This window comes from Marmota monax, unplaced genomic scaffold (genome assembly GCF_021218885.2).
Source record: "Marmota monax isolate L192 unplaced genomic scaffold, Marmota_monax_Labrador192_F-V1.1 WCK01_AAM20220418_F8-fsc00002, whole genome shotgun sequence".
Taxonomy (NCBI): domain Eukaryota; kingdom Metazoa; phylum Chordata; class Mammalia; order Rodentia; family Sciuridae; genus Marmota; species Marmota monax.
The window spans coordinates 17,853,815-17,873,958 of NW_026693571.1; the positions used below are offsets into that span (position 1 = coordinate 17,853,815).

Below are 20,144 nucleotides of genomic sequence, written 5' to 3' on the forward strand. Positions count from 1 at the left end.
AGCTTTGATTGCATTCAGGGGTCTCCCAGCCCAGGATGAGTAATATATATTTTTTAATATTTATTTTTTTAGTTGCAGTTGGACACAATACCTTTATTTATTTATTTTTATGTGGTGCTGAGGATCAAACCCAGGGCCTTACACATGCTAGGTGAGCACTCTACTGCTGAGCCACAACCCCAGCCCAGAATGAGTAATATTTATAGGGTCTCAGTAGAAGAAATTTTCAGGGCACATGTTTTTAATCCTGTTAGTCACATGGAGAGGAAGGCAGCAACCAGAAAAATCCTTCAAAAAGGACAGGGTTAGGAGTTGTAGCTGGGGCTGGAGCTGGGGCTAGAGCTGGGGCTGGGGCTGCTGCTGGGGCTGGAATTGCGCCGTGCAGGGCAGTGCCTGATGGATGCCCTGCCTCTGTGGGAGTGCCCCAGCTGGTGTGGGCTTTCTACAGAGCTAGTCCAGGCTACTATGGCTGTACCACTAACATCAGCTAAAACTCTGGCCCTTCAGGATACACAGGAACAAGAGAAGATTGTGATTTTGAAACCAAAAGAAGAGGAACAATCTTGGGGATATGAGACCAGGCTACCTGGGAACCACTCTAGCAGCCAAGAGATCTTTCTCTAGTGCTTTAGGCAGCTCTGCTACCAAGAGACCCCTGGCCCAAGGGAGGCCCTGAGCCGACTATAGGTACTCCGTTGTGAATGCCTAAGACCAGAGACACACACCAAGGAACAGATCCTGGATTTACTGATGCTGGAGCAATTCCTGACCATCCTGCCTGAGGAACTCTGGTCCTGGGTGGGGGAACATCACCCAAAGAATTAAGAGGAGGCTGTGACTGTGCTGGAAGATTTAGAGAAAGGACTTGAACCAGGACCGCAGGTGTCCAGGCCCTGCAGATGGACCTGCACAGGAAGAGCCGTGGGAGAAGAAGGCATCTCTGGGACCAGCCCAGGAGGAACCAAGCATCCAGCTCCAACCTAAGGAGACCCAGCTCAAGTGTGAATCTCAGGAGACCCAGCCTTTGCCAGAGAGTGAACAGGTATTTTTACATTTTCCATCAGTTGTTGCAGAAGATGGCCCAGAACCCAAGGACACAGGATCACTGCCACAGCTGCCCATTACCAAAGTGGAATCACGAATGTTCTCAGAAAAACTCACTACTGACATTTCTCCATTTGAAGTTACCTCTGAAGTTGAGGGCACCTTAGAACAGCAGCAAAGAAATTCCAAAGCAAAGAGACGGAAGTGGTACCCTGCTCAAGGGAAAAGTTTCAGCAGATGGTTGTCACAAATAAGAAAACTCCCACAGGGAGGAAAGACCATGAACGTAGTGAATGTGGGAAAGCCTTCATTTATAACTCACATCTTGTAATCCACCAGAGAATTCATTCTGGAGAGAAACCCTATAAGTGTAGTGACTGTGGGAAAACTTTCAATCAGAGCTCAAACCTCATTCAGCATCAGAGAATTCATACTGGAGAGAAACTCTATGAATGTAGTGAATGTGGAAAGGCCTTCAGGTGGGGTGCTCATCTTGTTCAACATCAGAGGATTCATCCAGGAGAGAAGCCCATGAGTGCAATAAGTGTGGGAAGGCCTTCAGTTAAAGCTCATATCTTAGTCAGCACTTGAAAATTCACAGTGGAGAGAAAACTTTTATATAAAAAGGATGTGGGAAACAGATGGAGTTCAGAGCTTATTAGACATCAGAGAGTTCATGCTAGCAAAGAGCCTTCCCAGTGTATTGAAGATGATAAAGTCTCCAGACAGACTTGTACTTTTGTCTAAGCTACTTAAGACTAGATCTCATAAAAGTTATAAGTATCTTAAGGTTTTCCCTGTGTCTTTCTTGATTTAGGAAAAACTGTCAATGTAGTGTCAATTGAAGATTTTATTAATTCATGTCCTTTGATTAAAATTAATATATCCATAGGATGCCTTTGGCTATAAGTAATAGCCAAATTGTGCTGCTGCTTCTTTCTGGCAGACCTTGAACAAGACTCTTAGCTGTCCACCAATAAAATAAGGATAGTAATGCCTACTTCAGTAGAGTTCTAATGCTAGCACAGCATAACTGCTCAGGCAGTGATAGTTATTGATATTTTTTTTGTGACTAGATCTTTGTCCTGGCACACTGGATCTTTTGTCCTCTTCCTTGGAGAGGGTCACATCTGCAAACGTCCAAGCAGGAGACAGAATCTGCACTAGTAATTTGAAAAGGGAAATTTAATATAAATAATTAACTAATAAAAGGGTATGATCTACTAAAGAATATAGAATTGTAGAATGAGAAACAGCTACTACCTCTAAGGCCGAGGGAAGCAAACTTAGAAGCTCCCCTTCCAGCCTCACAAGACTGAATTCAGACCTCATTGGACAGGGTGTGCTAATCCAGAGACATACTAAAGCCAGTCTGTACAGGCTTGCTAGAGCCAATTTTGCATTATCACTGCCTAAATCTGCACTGAAATTAGCTGTTAAGGGAATATTCACACCATGAAAATCAGCAAATGCAACAATCAAGAATTTTTGGTGTGCAGTTGGTTAAATATTTACCAACACAGCACTGGCTATGGCCCACTGGATGAATGGTTGACATTCACTGAGATGCAGCAGTCCAAGAAACCACGAGATGAGGTATCAGTAACATTCACCAAAGGGTACGTGCCACTGGATTTCCTGGACACTGATGGCAGCTGTACTCTTGAACAAGATGGTGGGGGGAAACCAACCCTAAAGAAGCTCCTTCCTCTTATCTTGGTCTCTCCAGTGCCCTTAATTGTCAAAACCTTCCATTATACCACCTGACAAAGGAGAAATGTTTACAGGTCCAGCTGTAGTAAAGCAGAACAAAGAATGTTGGATTGAAGCTAAGAGGCAATAAATTGATCATTGGCCTATATTTAAAAAAAAAAAAAAAAAAGGACAGGCTAGCTCAAGACCAACTGGGGACAACTGAAACAGAGTAGGCTAGAAGCTACCACTTGCCCCAGTGGATGCTTAAAATCATCCTGAGAATTATCCAAACAGACAGACAAACATGAGGTTTCTCACTTTCTCTTGTCCAGTTTACAATATGGTTCTATGTTCAGATGTTAATAAATTTATTACTATTTGTCTTCAGCATTCTATTAAAGCCTCTGAGGTTTTAATGTTGTTGGGAATTTCTTATTCTTGTAGTCGGAGTGTGTCTATAGATGATCTGGCAAATAGACAGTGTGCATTTGCTATAGTAAAGTGTGGAGAACTTCTATGATCCCTTGTGATAAAACAAGAGAGATGGTTGTTACAGTTCAAATTCTATCAAGTAAGGATGGATTTATGGAATGATAGAATTTTGTTACTTGGAGCTAGGTGGAGAGGTGCACACCTGTAATCCTAGGGACTTGAAACTTCAACATAGAATTGCTAGGTTGAAGACATACCCATTACAATTTTATTGAAAAATTACTATTCAAGTGAGCCTTTGTAAATCTAGTTCTACCTAGAGTTTATAAATGCTATGATTTTGTTCTTTTAATTTTCTGCCAATCTAATGAGGAAAATTTTTTCTCATTTTTTAAATTTGCATTCCACAATCACAATTCAGACTATGCATCTTTCATGGTTAATGTCTATTAATATATTTTATCTTTTTAGTTTGTGAGTTACCTATTCCTATTTTCTGCCTATCTTTACTGTTGGGTTGGTTGCGCATTTTAGGTATTAAAACTTGTCTCATGAAATGGATCACAAATACTGTCTATATGAAGTATGGATACTTGGCCTTTGAGGAAACAACAGAATTAGGAAGGTCATTTCCACATTTCCCTCACCTTCTTCTCTAGACGAATATAGGGATGTTGAGGAATTAGGAATATAAGAATGATATAGGAATAGAGGCCTTACAGGAATGATTTTCTGATCTTTCCTTGACGCAGGTCATGAGATTCATGTGAGAGGTGCCATCCACCTGAAGGAAAGAATCATTCTTATCTCTGAAGATGGGGGACTCACAGACAAGAATCAGAACAAACAGGCTTTACTAAGTTTCCCTTAGTTTATTATCACGTATGTTAGTCAGATTTCCATTCCTGTGATAAAAACAGCTCATTTCTCACCTGTAAAACAGGGATGGGACCATCTGTCTCATATCTCCATGGTGAAGGTTAAATAAGACATTTGAAAAATCACTTTCTACTTTCAGGCCTAAAAGCCAATCAATATATGTGGTTTCCTTTCTTTCCCAAAATGAATATAAAATATAATTTTATTTTAGAGTATATTACTTGGCCTGGTTATAACAGGACAGACTTTAACAACATTGCAGAAAGCAATAAAAAAAACCCCAGAAAAACAAAAAAGTGACCTAAAAGAATTTTAAGCCAAATACTTAAAATCAGTCTGAATATTCTTCCATAACAGAGTAACCTCACATAGAATTCATGGCATTTATGTACCTAAAAGGATAGAAATCCTGGGAGATGCTATACTTTCTTCTTTGATCCTGTTATGTCAGTAGAAGAAATTAGTTTCTTGAAAAATGGCAATTAGGGCAGAGGAAATGAGAGATGAAAAAAGCTATCATGAATTTATAAAAAAAATGTAGAAGAGGAAGATATAAAAATACAAGAATGTCAATACAGCAAAATACTTAAGAGAATGGATTCTGGAATTCCATCTCTTTTTAGCTGGGTGACCACAGGCAAGTTACTTAACCTCTCTGTGCTTCACTTTTCTCTTTTACCTGTGCCTTATTTCCATCTTTAAAATGGTAATAATGATAGCATTTGTCTTATTAGATTGTTGTATATGATAAGTGAGTGGTTTAATATATGTAAGTGTTTAGAAGAGTGGCTGAAACATTATAGATGCTAAGTGTAAGCTATTATTACTATAATAGGTAGATCAGTGGAGAGAATTCTGATTCTTTTTTTCCAAATATCAGAGACCAGGATGATATGCTGTAAATACGTCAAGATGCTAAGTTCAAGAGTTGAGAGTGATGCTCATGGAGAAGATTTTTAAAACAAACATTTCCCCCACTGCCAACCAAAGAAGTAAAAGAAATAGTTAAAATTCAAAGAGTAAGTGAAAGGTAACTCTAGAGACATAATGGGACTATTTAAAGGAGTGAGAATGAGTGACCACCTTCAGAAGATTACAGGTGAGACAAAGGAAAGTAATGGTAGCTGGTGGTGTAAAGGGAGCCATGTTGAAAGGGAGTTTATGGACAAGAGACCTGGATATTTTTGTGAGTTGTTTTTTAGACTCTTCTATGACTAACTCATATTTCAGAAATTCAGAACTACACGTAAGGCAAAATAGACAGCAACAACAGTTCTTGATCTTCTGTGGCAGGCAGAGTGACGGCCAACACAGGTGTGCTCATTCTGCTCCCAGATCTGTGAAGACGTTAGGTTGCATGGCAAAAGAGAATTAAAAGCTGCAGATGGAATTAAGATGGCTAATCAACGGCCTTCAGGAGGAGAATTTATTCTTTTATCTGGGAGTGCCCAATGTAATCACAAGGGTCCTTAAAAGTGAAACAGGAAACCAGAACAGACCCGAGAGCTGGCAGCCTCAGCAGGACCTGGTCCAATATTGCTGACTTTGTTGATAGAGGGCCCTGAGCCAGGGAGTGCAGGCAGCTTCTGGAAGCTGAAAAGAGCCAAAGAATGGATTCTGCCTGAGAGCCTCCAGAAAAGAATGTAGCCCTGCTGACATCTTGAGTTTAGCTCAAGGAGACTCATTCTGGGCTGCCGAAACATAGACCGGTAAGGTAATGGATTTGTGCTGATCTAAGCCACTGTGTCTGTGGTAATTTGTTTATTGCAGCTATAGGAAATAAATGTACCTGCTATTCAGGGATAACCACTAGTATATGTAAATATTTTAATACAGTTATGATATACACTCATATATATGTTGTGTGTGTATGTCCATATTATTTATGTAACTAGATTTTTGAAAGCAGAGTTCTTTAAGGGACTGCTTTGGAAGCAGGCAAAGTAAGAAAAGAAGAGAAATACTGCAGGTTAGGGTTCAGGTACCAAAAAATGAAGTAGCCAGTGTTTTGTTCTTCAAAGTTGACACCTAAAGGTGGCTTGAGTCAGCATGGCCCACATGGAAAATGCGATCATTGGTCCCCAGAGGCCCAGCAACAGGGCCCACTGGGATAACCCAAGACTTTGGTATCAGAATTGTCAAAACGTACTAAGTTGAATCAGTCATGCCAATGTGCCAGTTGACAAAAGCAGAGCCACTTTAAAGCCAAGTATGGCTGAAGCTAAAGATGCAAAAACTATCTCTGGTGGGATACTTTGTCCCTCCAGTTCACAGTCCTTATTGCCTACTGTTCACCATTTCTAGCTCTGAGCCTGGGCACAGTAATACTTCAGCACACCACAGCCCCACCCGCCTTGCCCTGCGTGCCATTTTTTAAAATCCCCTTTAAGGGACTCTCAGTTTGGGCATTAGGCTGAAAGAGTTCATCTCTGATTTTAATCCGGTTAGTACACATTGTGGTCCTCCACAGAGTCTCGTATGTTTTCTCTCCTTAAGGCTGAATCCTTCTTTCTGGTACTGGTGCCTGCCATTTTTCACGCCCATTTCTGAGAGATTTGGACAATAACAACAGCAACCCTTACAACCCTCAACATTGTTTTGCCTTTCCAGCTATGAAATTTTAGCTTCCTTTTTTACACAGGGCTCTCGGTCTCCCATGGGATGCCAAGAACCTTGGGGACAGACACGACCTGCCCACTGGTACAAGGACGGTGGCAGTCATTTCATTCAAGTGAAAGGAAATGAGACATTGGAAGCTGCTGATTTTGAAATGCTGGTTTAAGAGGTTTTGAAATAAATGTACTGCAAAGCAACAGAGGGGTGGGCGTGGGTGAGGCAGAGGCACGAGATAGCAGCAGGGAAATTGTAAACGTGCCAAAGCAGGGGTGTGAGCAGACACTGAGGCCAGACTCCGTGGAAAACCATCAGAGAGAGATTCTCCAAAGAATAACGATACTTATTTGGGAATAGCACTGCCATAGGAATAAGTGTGCCAGAGCGAACTATGGGCCTATTGAAGAGACTGAGGCAAAGGGACATTTTTAAAGACAAAAGTGGGGAGGACTGCATCAGCTCTTTTGAAACAACCTGACCGCGATGATTATTTCAAGAGCAGTACCTGTTCAAGGATGGACAGACAGCTGCTGGGCAGATGTCCTGGTACTAGTATCTTTTGTGTAAGGTTGAGCTCTGGGTAAGCTCTGGCAGAGCCTTTCGAGATACTTACTCTCAGGTGATCATGTACAAGAATCCTTTCTGCATAATCGCCCAGGTTTATTTTCTTTCTTATTTTTTCTTCCTTTTTTTTTTTTTTTTTTTTAAGTAGCATTGACATGAGTGACTCCATTTTGGTTTTGCAAGTTTCCCATTTTTTTTTCATACTTACTATGTTCAAAACTAAAAAAGAAACATGAACGAAGGCAATTTTCTCCATAAGATCATCTAGGACACCATGTGCCTGAGAAGAGCTGATGATCAGACTATGACATGCATTCCAGGGCTCAGCTGCGTGGGGGAACCAAAGAAGTGACCGGCATGGGGATGAGGAGCTCAGGAAAGAGATGTAAGAGAATCTTGTGAAGATAAAATGGCAGATGAAAGGTGCTGCCAGTGCTCAGTTATAAGTAGCTGACATCCTACTGCCAGTAGATATTTTTAAAAAGTCTAAGAAAGAAGCAGTATAATAATAGCTAATTGAATATGTACCACCTGCCAGGCACTGGGTTAAGTGCTTTCTATGCATGATTTGATTTAATATGTCTGTTTATAGCAGCCCTATGGAGAATTCTGAAGTGAACAGAATTCTGAGATGGCCTCATCTCTCTGCCCTGTACTACCCTCTCTTCAACAGTGCTAGGTGAACCTGTGACTTGCTTGGAACCAATATATATATATATATATATATATATGGAAGGTAATGGGATGCCATTTCCCTAATTAAGTTACATCATATGGCAAAAGTCACCTGATTAGTTATCAGTTATTTAAGACTGATGTTTAGCAATCGGGAGCTCACAACTCTCCTTGTGGACTTTCGAGAGGCGGCCATGTTGGAGGGAACGGCTCACAGCCCCTTGGGCAGCCTCCAGCCAACAGCCTAAGAAGCTGGGCTCCTCAGTCCTGCAGCTGCAAGGAAACAAATTCTTCCCACCAACTAAGGGAGTTTGGAAACATATTCTGCCCCAAACTCCTGATCCTCAGAAACTATGAGATAACAAGCATATGTTTTTTGAGCCACTAAATTTGTGGTACTCTATTATATAGCAAAAGAAAATGAATGAATATGGATGGGTTATCTTCATCCTACATCAGAGGGAAGTGGAGTCTAGAAGTTAGCTCATGTGAGGTCAGCATTGCTAGAAGGTGGAAAAGCAGGTGTTACAGGTGGCCTGCCTCCTGCCTTGCTGTGTTTACTTAAGGTGCTGTACTGTGCCTTAGGGCCAGGGCCCACAGGATCAAGGAGCATCTGTGGGATGAAGATGCAAAGGATGGTTTAGAGAACTTGGTATACCACAGGAAGGGATGAAGGCAACAGAAGAAATGGAGAAATAAAAATCAAAATATGGAAAAAATACCCTGGACCAGGAAGAAACTGGAGAGAGTAAGTCTTCAGAAAACAGGAGACAGTTGCTCACCTGGTTTGGATGGAGTGGAAATAGAAATCTCTCAATAGGATCTGATTTTAATTTTGAAGTGAAACACAGTTAATCAGTTAATGGCTGATGGACCCTGGCTTAGGCCACCAGGGGTTAGGACTTTTTTTTCTCCCCCCTAGAAAATAAGAGATGACAACAGAAAGATAATTCCTCCAGTTCTGAAAAAAGATATGGGGAAGAGTCTGTTAACCTAGGAGTTTTGCTAACAGAGAAGGACTCCTCTATAAAAAGATGCAGGGAAATGGCTATGGGACAAGATAAAAATTCCTGCCCCCACAAAGAAAATCAGAAAAATGTAAAAAAGTCTTTATGATCACAGCTTAAATGTGAGAAGAATTAGAGAAACCTGCCTTTGACTACTCATGTGGGTCTGCTCTTTCATTCTCTCTCAGTGAAGTGATCCTTGTTCATTTCCTCCATGGCATTCAGCACAATCAAAATAACATGTGATTACTCCACACTGTTCCAAGAGAACTGGATTGATGTCTGTTTTGTTCTTCATTGAATATCAGAGGTAATAAAACACCTGTGCTGGCATATACCAGAAGCTCAACAAATAGCATTGTCAGACTAGTGGATGAAAGGAGAGCCACAGGCTTCTTTTATATGATATAAGGAAATAAAGAAGAGCTATAGAGAGGAGTGAACTCAGGATGTGAGTTCAGGATTTGAGGCCTGTGTTCAGGAAAACAGACATGCCAAGTAGCAGAAGTTCACATAAAGCTCACAGGAAATGAGCTGGCTTCAGGCCCTGAAGAATTCAGAGACAAGAGCAAACTTCTGACCAAAAAATGGAGGAAAGGCAATACCGGGTCTCTGAATGCTCTGAATAGGCAAGCTGAAGAAAGAAGGAAACAGAATCATAACGGTGTGGATGTGATTAATGATTTAGCAGTTAGAGGAATGCAGAGGATTCAGAAGAGTCTACTGAAGGACAGGACAGAGTCTTGAAAAGAGAATATTCTGATAGATGAAAGGAAAAGAATAAAAAAAAACTTGAGGTCACTGCAGTTCTAAGAAACGACTATCACATAAGAATAGAAAGTTCTTGGTAACTGGGAAATGTACAAATTCTATAATTAAATACATTTTGGTATAACAATTTGCATATTTAAATACTTGTTTTAATAGAAATCCAAAACAAGGAATTTTTTTTGCCTTATAATCCCTGCAGTAAGGAAAACTGATCACTAATGTAAGCATTCCCTTGGAGGGATGGAAAAATGAAGAGCCACAGCCAGGCAGGTCTTCAGGTGTGGGATTATTTTTCTCACCCAAATACTTTAATAGCAAAGCAACCAATGCTCAGGAGAAGAGTTGCTCTGTGGAAATGAGATGAGTACAAGAAAGGTACTAGTTATCAACACATTATTTGCTTTAAAAATTTTTTTTTGGTATCAGGGATTGAATCCATGGTGCTTAATCACTGAGCCACATCCCCAGCCCTTTTTTTATTTTTTATTTTGAGATAGGGTCTCCTTTTGTTACTCAGGGACTTGCTAAGTTGCTGAGGCTGGCTTTGGACTTGTGATCTTCCTGCCTCAGCCTCCTAAACTGCTGGTATTACAGGCATGAGCCACTGCGCTTGGCCATTGTTTGCTTTTTAAAAAATATTTGATTTCTACCAATGCCCAGGTCTTTTTCAGGTGTGCTTTCCTAACTAAAAAAACCAAAAAACCAAAAACAACAACTTTTATGAGGCTCTTAACACTCTACCTGGCACATAGTAAGCAACTCTGTAAGTATTTAACAAATAAGTGTATGTTACTTAAACATCCTCTCTTTGAGTTTGAATTTAACCTTCTATATGGTGTCCTGAGTCATATTTAAAATCAACATGGCTAACAATACTAAATGAAACTAATGATTCACCAAGAGAGTGGAGATGGTGTGAAAGTGGGTTGGTACATTTATTTTAAAAGAGTTAAGTAATCTTTTTATAAATTTATTCTATTTTCTGCCTTCACACTTTTCTTCCCTATTTCATGTGATCTATAAAGGTCTAAACTAAATACAGTGGAAATTTTACCCTAACACTTTCACACATCTTAGCAGAAAGTTCTTATTTTGCTATAAAAATACCCCCCCCCTTTTTTTGTTCACTTGTGACTGACACTTATCCTTTGTCATTCTTTTTTTTTTTTTTTTTTTTTTTTTAATTTTTTATTGTGGGTTGTTCAAAACATTACAAATTTCTTGACATATCATATTCCACACTTTGATTCTAGTGGGTTATGAACTCCCACCTTCACCCCATACACAGATTGCAGATTCACATCAGTTACACATCCATTGATTTACAAATTGCCATACTAGTGTCTGTTGTGCTCCGCTGCCTTTCCCATCATCCACCCTCCCCCCTCCCCACCTCTCCCCTCCCCTCCCCTCCTCTCTCTCTACCCCCTCCACTGTATAACCCTGAGGGTCTCCTTCCATTACCGTGCAATTTACCTTCTCTCTCCCTTTCCCTCCCACCTCTCATCCCTGTTAAATGTTAATCTTCTTCTCCTGTTCTTCGTCCCTACTCTGTTCTTAGTTACTTTCCTTATATCAAAGAAGACATTTGGCATTTGTTTTTTAGGGATTGGCTAGCTTCACTTAGCATAATCTGCTCTAATGCCATCCATTTCCCTGTAAATTCTATGATTTTGTCATTTTTTAATGCAGAGTAATACTCCATTGTGTATAAATGCCACATTTTTTTTATCCATTCGTCTATTGAAGGGCATCTAGGTTGGTTCCACAGTCTTGCTATTGTGAACTGTGCTGCTATGAACATCGATGTAGCAGTGTCCCTGTAGCATGCTCTTTTTAGGTCTTTAGGGAATAGACCAAGAAGGGGAATAGCTGGGTCAAATGGTGGCTCCATTCCCAGCTTTCCAAGAAATCTCCATACTGCTTTCCAAATTGGCTGCACCAATCTGCAGTCCCACCAGCAATGTACAAGTGTACCCTTTTCCCCACATCCTCGCCAGCACTTGTTGTTGTTTGACTTCCTAATGGCTGCCAATCTTACTGGAGTGAGATGGTATCTTAGGGTGGTTTTGATTTGCATTTCTCTGACAGCTAGAGATGGTGAGCATTTTTTCATGTACTTGTTGATTGACTGTATGTCCTCCTCTGTGAAGTGTCTGTTCAGGTCCTTGGCCCATTTGTTGATTGGGTTGTTTGTTCTCTTATTGTCTAATTTTTTGAGTTCTTTGTATACTCTGGATATTAGGGCTCTATCTGAAGTGTGAGGAGTAAAGATTTGTTCCCAGGATGTAGGCTCCCTATTTACCTCTCTTATTGTTTCTTTTGCTGAGAAAAAACTTCTTAGTTTGAGTAAGTCCCATTTGTTGATTCTAGTTATTAACTTTTGTGCTATGGGTGTCCTATTGAGGAATTTGGAGCCCGACCCCACCGACTGTAGATCGTAGCCAACTTTTTCTTCTATCAGACGGCGCGTCTCTGATTTGATATCAAGTTCCTTGATCCATTTTGAATTCACTTTTGTGCATGGCGAGAGAAAGGGATTCAGTTTCATTTTGTTGCATATGGATTTCCAGTTTTCCCAGCACCATTTGTTGAAGATGCTATCCTTCCTCCATTGCATGCTTTTAGCCCCTTTATCAAATATAAGATAGTTGTAGTTTTGTGGATTGGTTTCTGTGTCCTCTATTCTGTACCATTGGTCCACACGCCTGTTTTGGTACCAGTACCATGCTGTTTTTGTTACTATTGCTCTGTAGTATAGTTTGAAGTCTGGTATCGCTATACCGCCTGATTCACACTTCTTGCTTAGCATTGTTTTTGCTATTCTGGGTCTTTTATTTTTCCATATGAATTTCATGATTGCTTTCTCTATTTCTACAAGAAATGCCATTGGGATTTTGATTGGCATTGCATTAAACCTATAGAGAACTTTTGGTAATATCGCCATTTTGATGATGTTAGTTCTGCCTATCCATGAACAGGGTATATTTTTCCATCTTCTAAGATCTTCTTCTATTTCTCTCTTTAGGGTTCTGTAGTTTTCATTGTATAAGTCTTTCACCTCTTTTGTTAGGTTGATTCCCAAGTATTTTATTTTTTTGAAGATATTTTGAATGGAGTGGTTGTCCTCATTTCCATTTCAGAGGATTTGTCGCTGATATACAGGAATGCCTTTGATTTATGCGTGTTGATTTTAAATCCTGCCACTTTGCTGAATTCATTTATTAGCTCTAATAGTTTCTTTGTAGAGCCTTTTGGGTCTGCTAGATATAGAATCATATCATCTGCAAATAGTGATAATTTAATTTCTTCTTTTCCTATTTTTATGCCTTTAATTTCTTTCGTCTGTCTAATTGCTCTGGCCAGTGTTTCGAGAACTATGTTGAAGAGAAGTGGAGAGAGAGGGCATCCCTGTCTTGTTCCAGATTTTAGAGGGAATGCCTTCAGTTTTTCTCCATTCAGAATAATGCTAGCCTGAGGCTTAGCATAGATTGCTTTTACAATATTGAGGTATGTTCCTGTTATCCCTAGTTTTTCTAGAGTTTTGAACATAAAGGGATGCTGTACTTTGTCAAATGCTTTTTCCGCATCTATCGAGATGATCATATGGTTCTTATTTTTAAGTCTATTGATGTGGTGAATAACATTTATTGATTTCCGTATATTGAACCAGCCTTGCATCCCAGGGATGAATCCTACTTGATCATGGTGTACAATTTTTTTTATATGTTTTTGTATCCGATTCGCCAGAATTTTATTGAGGATTTTTGCATCTAGGTTCATTAGAGATATTGGTCTGTAGTTTTCTTTCTTTGAAGTGTCTTTGTCTGGTTTAGGTATCAGGGTGATGTTGGCCTCATAGAATGAATTTGGAAGTTCTCCCTCCTTTTCTATTTCCTGAAGTAGCTTGAAAAGTATTGGTATTAGTTCTTCTTTAAAGGTTTTGTAAAATTCTGCTGTATACCCATCGGGACCTGGGCTTTTCTTAGTTGGTGGTCTTTTGATGGTTTCTTCTATCTCCTCAATTGATATTGGTCTGTTTAGGTTTTCTATATCCTCCTGACTCAATCTGGGCAGATCATATGACTTAAGAAATTTATCTATGCCTTCACTATCTTCTAATTTATTGGAGTATAAGGATTCAAAATAGTTTTTGATTATCTTCTGTATTTCTGAAGTGTCTGTTGTGATATTGCCTTTTTCATCCCGTATGCTAGTAATTTGAGTTCTCTCTCTTCTTCTCTTCACTAGCATCGCTAAGGGTCTGTCGATTTTGTTTATTTTTTCAAAGAACCAACTTTTAGTTTTGTCAATTTTTTCAATTGTTTCTTTTGTTTCGATTTCATTAATTTCAGCTCTGATTTTAATTATTTCTTGCCTTCTACTTCTTTTGCTGTTGTTTTGCTCTTCTTTTTCAAGGATTTTGAGATGAAGTATGAGATCATTTATTTGTTGGTTTTTTCTTTTTTTAAGGAATGAACTCCAAGCAATGAATTTTCCTCTTAGAACTGCTTTCAATGTGTCCCATAGATTCCGATATGTTGTGTCTGTGTTTTCATTTATCTCTAAGAATTTTTTAATTTCCTCCTTGATGTCTTCTATAACCCATTGATCATTCAGTAACCTATTGTTCATTCTCCAATTGATGTATGCTTTTTCCTTCCTTCTTTTATCGTTGATTTTTAGTTTCATTCCATTATGATCAGATAAGATGCATGGTAATATCTCTACTCCTTTATATTGTCTAAGAGTTGCCCTGTGACATAATATATGATCTATTTTTGAGAAGGATCCATGTGCTGCTGAGAAAAAAGTGTAACTGCTTGATGTTGGGTGGTATACTCTATATATGTCAATTAGGTCTAGGTTATTAATAGAGTTATTGAGTTCTATAGTTTCCTTATTCAACTTTTGTTTGGAAGATCTGTCCAGTGGCGAGAGAGGTGTGTTGAAGTCTCCCATGATTATGGTGTGGTGGTCTATTAGACTCTTGAACTTGAGAAGAGTTTGTTTGACGAACATAGCTGCACCATTGTTTGGGGCATAAATATTTATGATTGTTATGTCTTGTTGGTGTATGGTTCCCTTAAGCAGTATGTAGTGTCCCTCTTTATCTCTTTTGATTAACTTTGGCTTGAAATCTATTTTATTTGATATGAGTATGGACACGCCTGCTTGTTTCCGAAGTCCATATGAGTGATATGATTTTTCCCAACCTTTCACCTTCAGCCTATGTATGTCTTTTCCTATCAAATGCGTCTCCTGTAGGCAGCATATTGTTGGGTCTTGTTTTGTGATCCATTCTACTAGCCTGTGTCTCTTAATTGGTGAGTTTAAGCCATTAACATTTAGGGTTATTATTGAGATATGGGTTGTTCTTCCAGCCATATTTGTTTATTTCTGTTACTAAACATTGTTTGTTTTCCTCTTTGATTGTTTCCCCCCCCCCCTTTACTGTCCTACCTCCCACTGTTGGTTTTCATTGTTATTTTCCATTTCCTCTTCCTGTAATACTTTGGCTAGGATGTTTTGAAGAGATGGTTTTCTAGCTGCGAATTCTTTAAACTTTTGTTTATCGTGGAAGGTTTTAATTTCATTCTCCATCCTGAAGCTTAATTTCGCTGGATACACAATTCTTGGTTGGAACCCATTATCTTTCAGTGTTTGAAATATGTTATTCCAGGATCTTCTAGCTTTCAGAGTCTGTGTTGAAAGATCAGCTGTTATCCTGATTGGCTTGCCCCTAAATGTAATCTGCTTCCTTTCTCTTGTAGCTTTTAAAATTCTCTCCTTATTCTGTATGTTGGGCATCTTCATTATAATGTGTCTAGGTGTGGATCTCTTATGATTTTGCACATTCGGCGTCCTGTAGGCTTCTAGGATTTGGGATTCTGTCTCATTCTTCAAGTCTGGGAAGTTTTCTTGTATTATTTCATGGAATAGACTGCTCATTCCTTTGGTTTGGAGCTCTGTACCTTCCTGTATCCCAATGACTCTTAAGTTTGGTCTCTTAATGTTATCCCATATTTCTTGGATGTTCTGCTCATGGTTTCTTAACAGTCTTGCTGAGCTGTCTATGTTCTTTTCCAGTTGAAATACTTTGTCTTCATTGTCTGATGTTCTATCTTCTAAGTGTTCTACTCTGTTGGTAGTATTCTCCATTGAGTTTTTAAGTTGGTTTATTGCTTCCTGCATTTCTAGGATTTCTGATTGCTTGTTTTTTATAACCTCTATCTCCCTGTATAGTTGATCCTTTGCTTCCTGGATTTGTTTGCGTAATTCGTTGTCGAAGTGATCTTTCATTGTCTGATTTTGCTGTTTAATGTCTTCCTTGATACTCCAGATCATCTGAAGCATGTATATCCTGAATTCTTTATCTGACATTCCATCTGCTGCAGCTGTTACCTCTTCTAAAGTTGCGTTGACCTGCATTGCTTGTGGTCCTTTCTTTCCTTGTCTTTTCATACTGCTTGCGTATCTTTCCTGCAGGTGCGGGCGGCGGCTCTGCTCTCTCCTTATTCCAATTGGGGTGTCGTGGCTACCGCGCCGGCAGGGCACTGGGCCTGTTCTGGGAGCTGGTGGCGGCTCTGTTCTGCCCCTACTCCAATTGGGGTGACGTGTCTGTCGTACCAGCAGGCCACTGGGCCTGTCCTGCTGGTCGGTCGCAGATCTGCCCACCTTTCGGGCACGAGTGGAGGCTCTGCTTTGCCCCTACTCCAATTGGGGTGTCGTGACTACCCCGCCTGCAGGATGCTGGGTCTGTTCCTGGCAAGGGAGGCGACTCTGCTCTGTCACTACTCCAATTAGGGTGGTGTTTGTACCCCGCCGGCAGGCTCCTGGGCCTGATCCGCCGGTCTGTTGTAGGTCTGCCTACCTTGAAGGCGCGGGCGGCGGATCTGCCCTGCCCCTCCTACCACGCCTGCGGACCCCTGGGCCTGATCTGCAGGTTGATCACTGGTCTGCTCACCCTGCGGGCACGGGTGGCGGTTCCGCTCCACCCCCACTCCAATTGGGGTCACGTGACCACCACACCGGCAGGGCCTGATCCGGGCGTGGGATAAGGATCTGCTCTGCCCCTACTCGAGTTGGGGTGACGTGTGTACCACACTGGCAGGCCACTGGGCCTGACCCGCCAGGCTGTCACAGGTCTGTTTACCTTGCAAGCGCGAAGGGCGGCTCTGCCCTGCCCCTCCTACCACGCCCATGTACTACTGGGTCGTGGGTCTGCCCACCTGGCGGGTGTGGGTGGCGGCTCCGCTCCGCCCCCTCTCCAATTGGGGTCACGCGGTCACCACGCTGGCGAGCCGCTGGGCCTGCTCCGGGGGCTGGCGGCGGCCCGGCTCCTTCCCTCCGGCTCGAGGACAAATTGAGGAGACTCGGGTGACTGAGCCTCACCCCCCTTACCAGAAGACCAACTGCTTATGTCACCGCTGGTATTGATGAAGATCTCTCCTCCACCGCTTTCTGCTGACATCAGATCTCTGCCATGTTGGTATCCTATGCGAATGGCAGCATTTCGTTCCCCTTGCCAGGCAACCCAAGCAATGGGTGAGTCCTGACCTGCCCTCAGCAGGACCCGGACCGAGACACAGTTTCCGCGGGCTCCTAGCCCCGGTCCAGGGAAGTTCCGGGAGCCGGAACTCGGCCGCTCCGTGCTCGGTGTAAGCTCCTATAAGTGTAGGCTCCAAGAAGCAGCCCCCGCGGGCTCAGTTCCGGGAGCCGGAATTCGGCCGCTTAGTGTTTGGTGTATGCTCTGATAGTAGCAGGGTCCAAGAAGCAGCCTCCGCGGGCTCCGCAGCCCTGAGCCAGGGCGGTTCCGGGACGGTTCCGGGAGCCGGAACTCGGCCGCTCTGTGCTCGGTGTAAGCTCCTATAAGTGTAAGCTCCAAGAAGCAGTCCCCGCGGGCTCAGTTCCGGGAGCTGGAATTCGGCTTCTTGGTGTTTCGTGTTTGCTCTGATATTAGCAGGGTCCAAGAAGCAGCCTCCGCAGGCTCCGCAGCCCGGAGCCAGGGCGGTTCCGGGACGGTTCCGGGAGCCGGGACTTGGCCGCCCCGCGCTCCGTGTTCACTCCGATAAGATCAGATTTTAAGAAGGCCCCAGGCGCTGAACCCTAGCAATCTGTCTGCAAGCCGCAGGCGAATTGCAGCCTGAAATTACCTGTTCTATGGCTGAATGAGCTGCGGTCAGTCAAAAACAGGTGTGGTGACGTCAGTTTACCAACATGGTGGCTGCTGGCCTCCTCTGTGGTCTGACCGGTGTGGAGAACCGAGATGGACCGCTTCCTTCCCCGTCTCGAACCCAGAATTCAGCCCTGAGTGCGGTGCTTGCGCGTCTGGCAGAAACTGCAGCGCTGTAACCCTGCGTCTCTATCCCAGCGCGCCTTGCAGACTCTAGCCGCGGGGCGATTTGCTGAATAAGCAGTATTACCCTCCGTGCGACAAACCTCTCGCGTTTGAGTCCCCGTAGCCGATCCTCATGCGATGGAAATCCTTCCTCCAGGTTCCGGCGCACCCCACTATTGCTGGAAATTCCTAACAAGATATCCTTTAGCCGTCCTGACTTGTCATACTCCCACACAGTGAAGCAGCACACGGGGGTAATGCACTCCCCTCGCCGCCATCTTCCCTCCTCCCATTTCCCTTTGTCATTCTTAAACATAATAAATACATGCTAATTATTTGTGTCTCCATGTTCAATTTGTTATAGAAATTCAGGATATCAATTGAATTCTATGGGGCCCAGTTTTCAATACTGCTTTATCAACAAAGAATTAAGTTTTTGTTTCTTTAATTCCAGACCTCGGACTACATTAAAATCCTTTGGGTGAACTGTGGAAAATTTTTCACTCCCCAGTTGGTGCTACTGAAACACATTTAGTACTTTGCCACGTGTGCCGCCTGCACTGCGTTTCTCTGGCCAAATGCAGAAGAACCTGGTGAATGGAGGGAGAGGAGAAGGGGGCGGGGCCCAGCGCCTGCACCTGTTGGAATGGCAGGTCCCTGGGCTTCCCTCCAGGTCCCTTGCGTCTCACGTCGATCTCACCAGCTCTCGGGGGTGAATGTTCTGCACTCTTCTTCCCTGGCTTGTTTCTGGCTGGTACACGTTGCCTACAAATAGGAGCAATGCGTGAAAGAAGAGATGCAGGGGTGGGGTGGGAGCTTTGGTCTGGGTTAGATCCCAGCACGTCCCAGCAAGATGTAATCTCAAAAGATACATCTGACCCTGCAGGCTTTATCCCTCTGAGAACTCCCTAGTGGCTGCACCCTGGAAAACTGAATTTTCAAACCGTGTCACTTGTAGGAGAAAGGGTATACGATACTTCAGATTTTTGAGTAAAATTGGTCTTTGAATTAAGAAAGAACAATTAATAATAGCGTAGAAAAAATTCAGTGTTTTACCTCAAATAGGATAAAGGCAGTTTTAAATTTATTTCAGAGATAACAGTAAAAAAAAATACTAAGAATTATTTTATTCAATAGTGAAAGGAAGTTCAGAGGTGGTAGTTTGCTGTTCCTATGAAGATTCATTTGGGTGGGCACATATCCATCTTCCTCTTTGGAACATTGATAGCTGATTCTCTTTTTTAAAAGGACAGTGGGATTTATAACTATATTTAATAGATAGGGCCAAGTAGTGATTATTGGTTAGGGCCAGGCAGTGATTATTTTTGTCTCTGTTATCCAGGTTGTCCCTGTCACAACTCTCCTGATATAGCCTGAAAGCAGACAGACAAACTACAAGGCAAATGTGAGTGGCTGTGTTCCAATAAAACTTTACTTGCAAAAACAGGAAGTATGTGGATTTGGACCCTGGAAAGTAGTTTTCTGACTTCTGGTCTAAATCACTCATTTTTTTTTTTTAACAGTTTCTTAGAATTTTCTGACATTGCCTTTGGGGAAGAAAGAAGAGTAGAGAGCACAGGCAGGTAGGGTCGTGCAGGTCTTATCCCCATTTCAACCAAATAAACTCTTTTTTTTTCTTTTTCATATCTTAGAATGGAGTGAGATTATTCTTAAAGGCTCTTCAATTGAAAAGCTTGTAAAGAAAACATTGACTCTATGATGTCCCCTTGAGAATTATATGCTTCTCAGTAGAATCAACCACCCTTGTGCTTCTGACTTCCTGCCACCACCCCCCCATCCCTGCCATACTCTGGTGACCTGATGATCCAAAGTCTCCTTTCCCAGTCTAGTATTCTCCCTGGATTAGAATCCTATATTCATTTTCCTTCTTGACCACTGTCTCTACTTGGATTTCCACAGGTACCTCATAATCAATATGTCCAAAGAGAGCTCATTATTTTTACCCTAAATCCACTCATTTTCTCTTTCATCATCTGAATTAACAACTTCAAATTTCCTGTAGTCACACAAACCAAAAGCCTGAGATTTAATCCTCTTTTCTTCCCCACTGAGAATCAGTCATGAGTCTGACAGATTTTATCTAGTAATTACATGTTCTAATC

The 20,144-nt window shown here is 41.9% G+C and overlaps 1 pseudogene; it reads left to right on the plus strand.

Annotated features, from left to right (window-relative positions):
• The first annotated feature begins 396 nt into the window (after positions 1-396).
• On the plus strand, positions 397-3,033 carry LOC131424714 (zinc finger protein 232-like; annotated as a pseudogene).
• Positions 3,034-20,144: the final 17,111 nt, after the last annotated feature.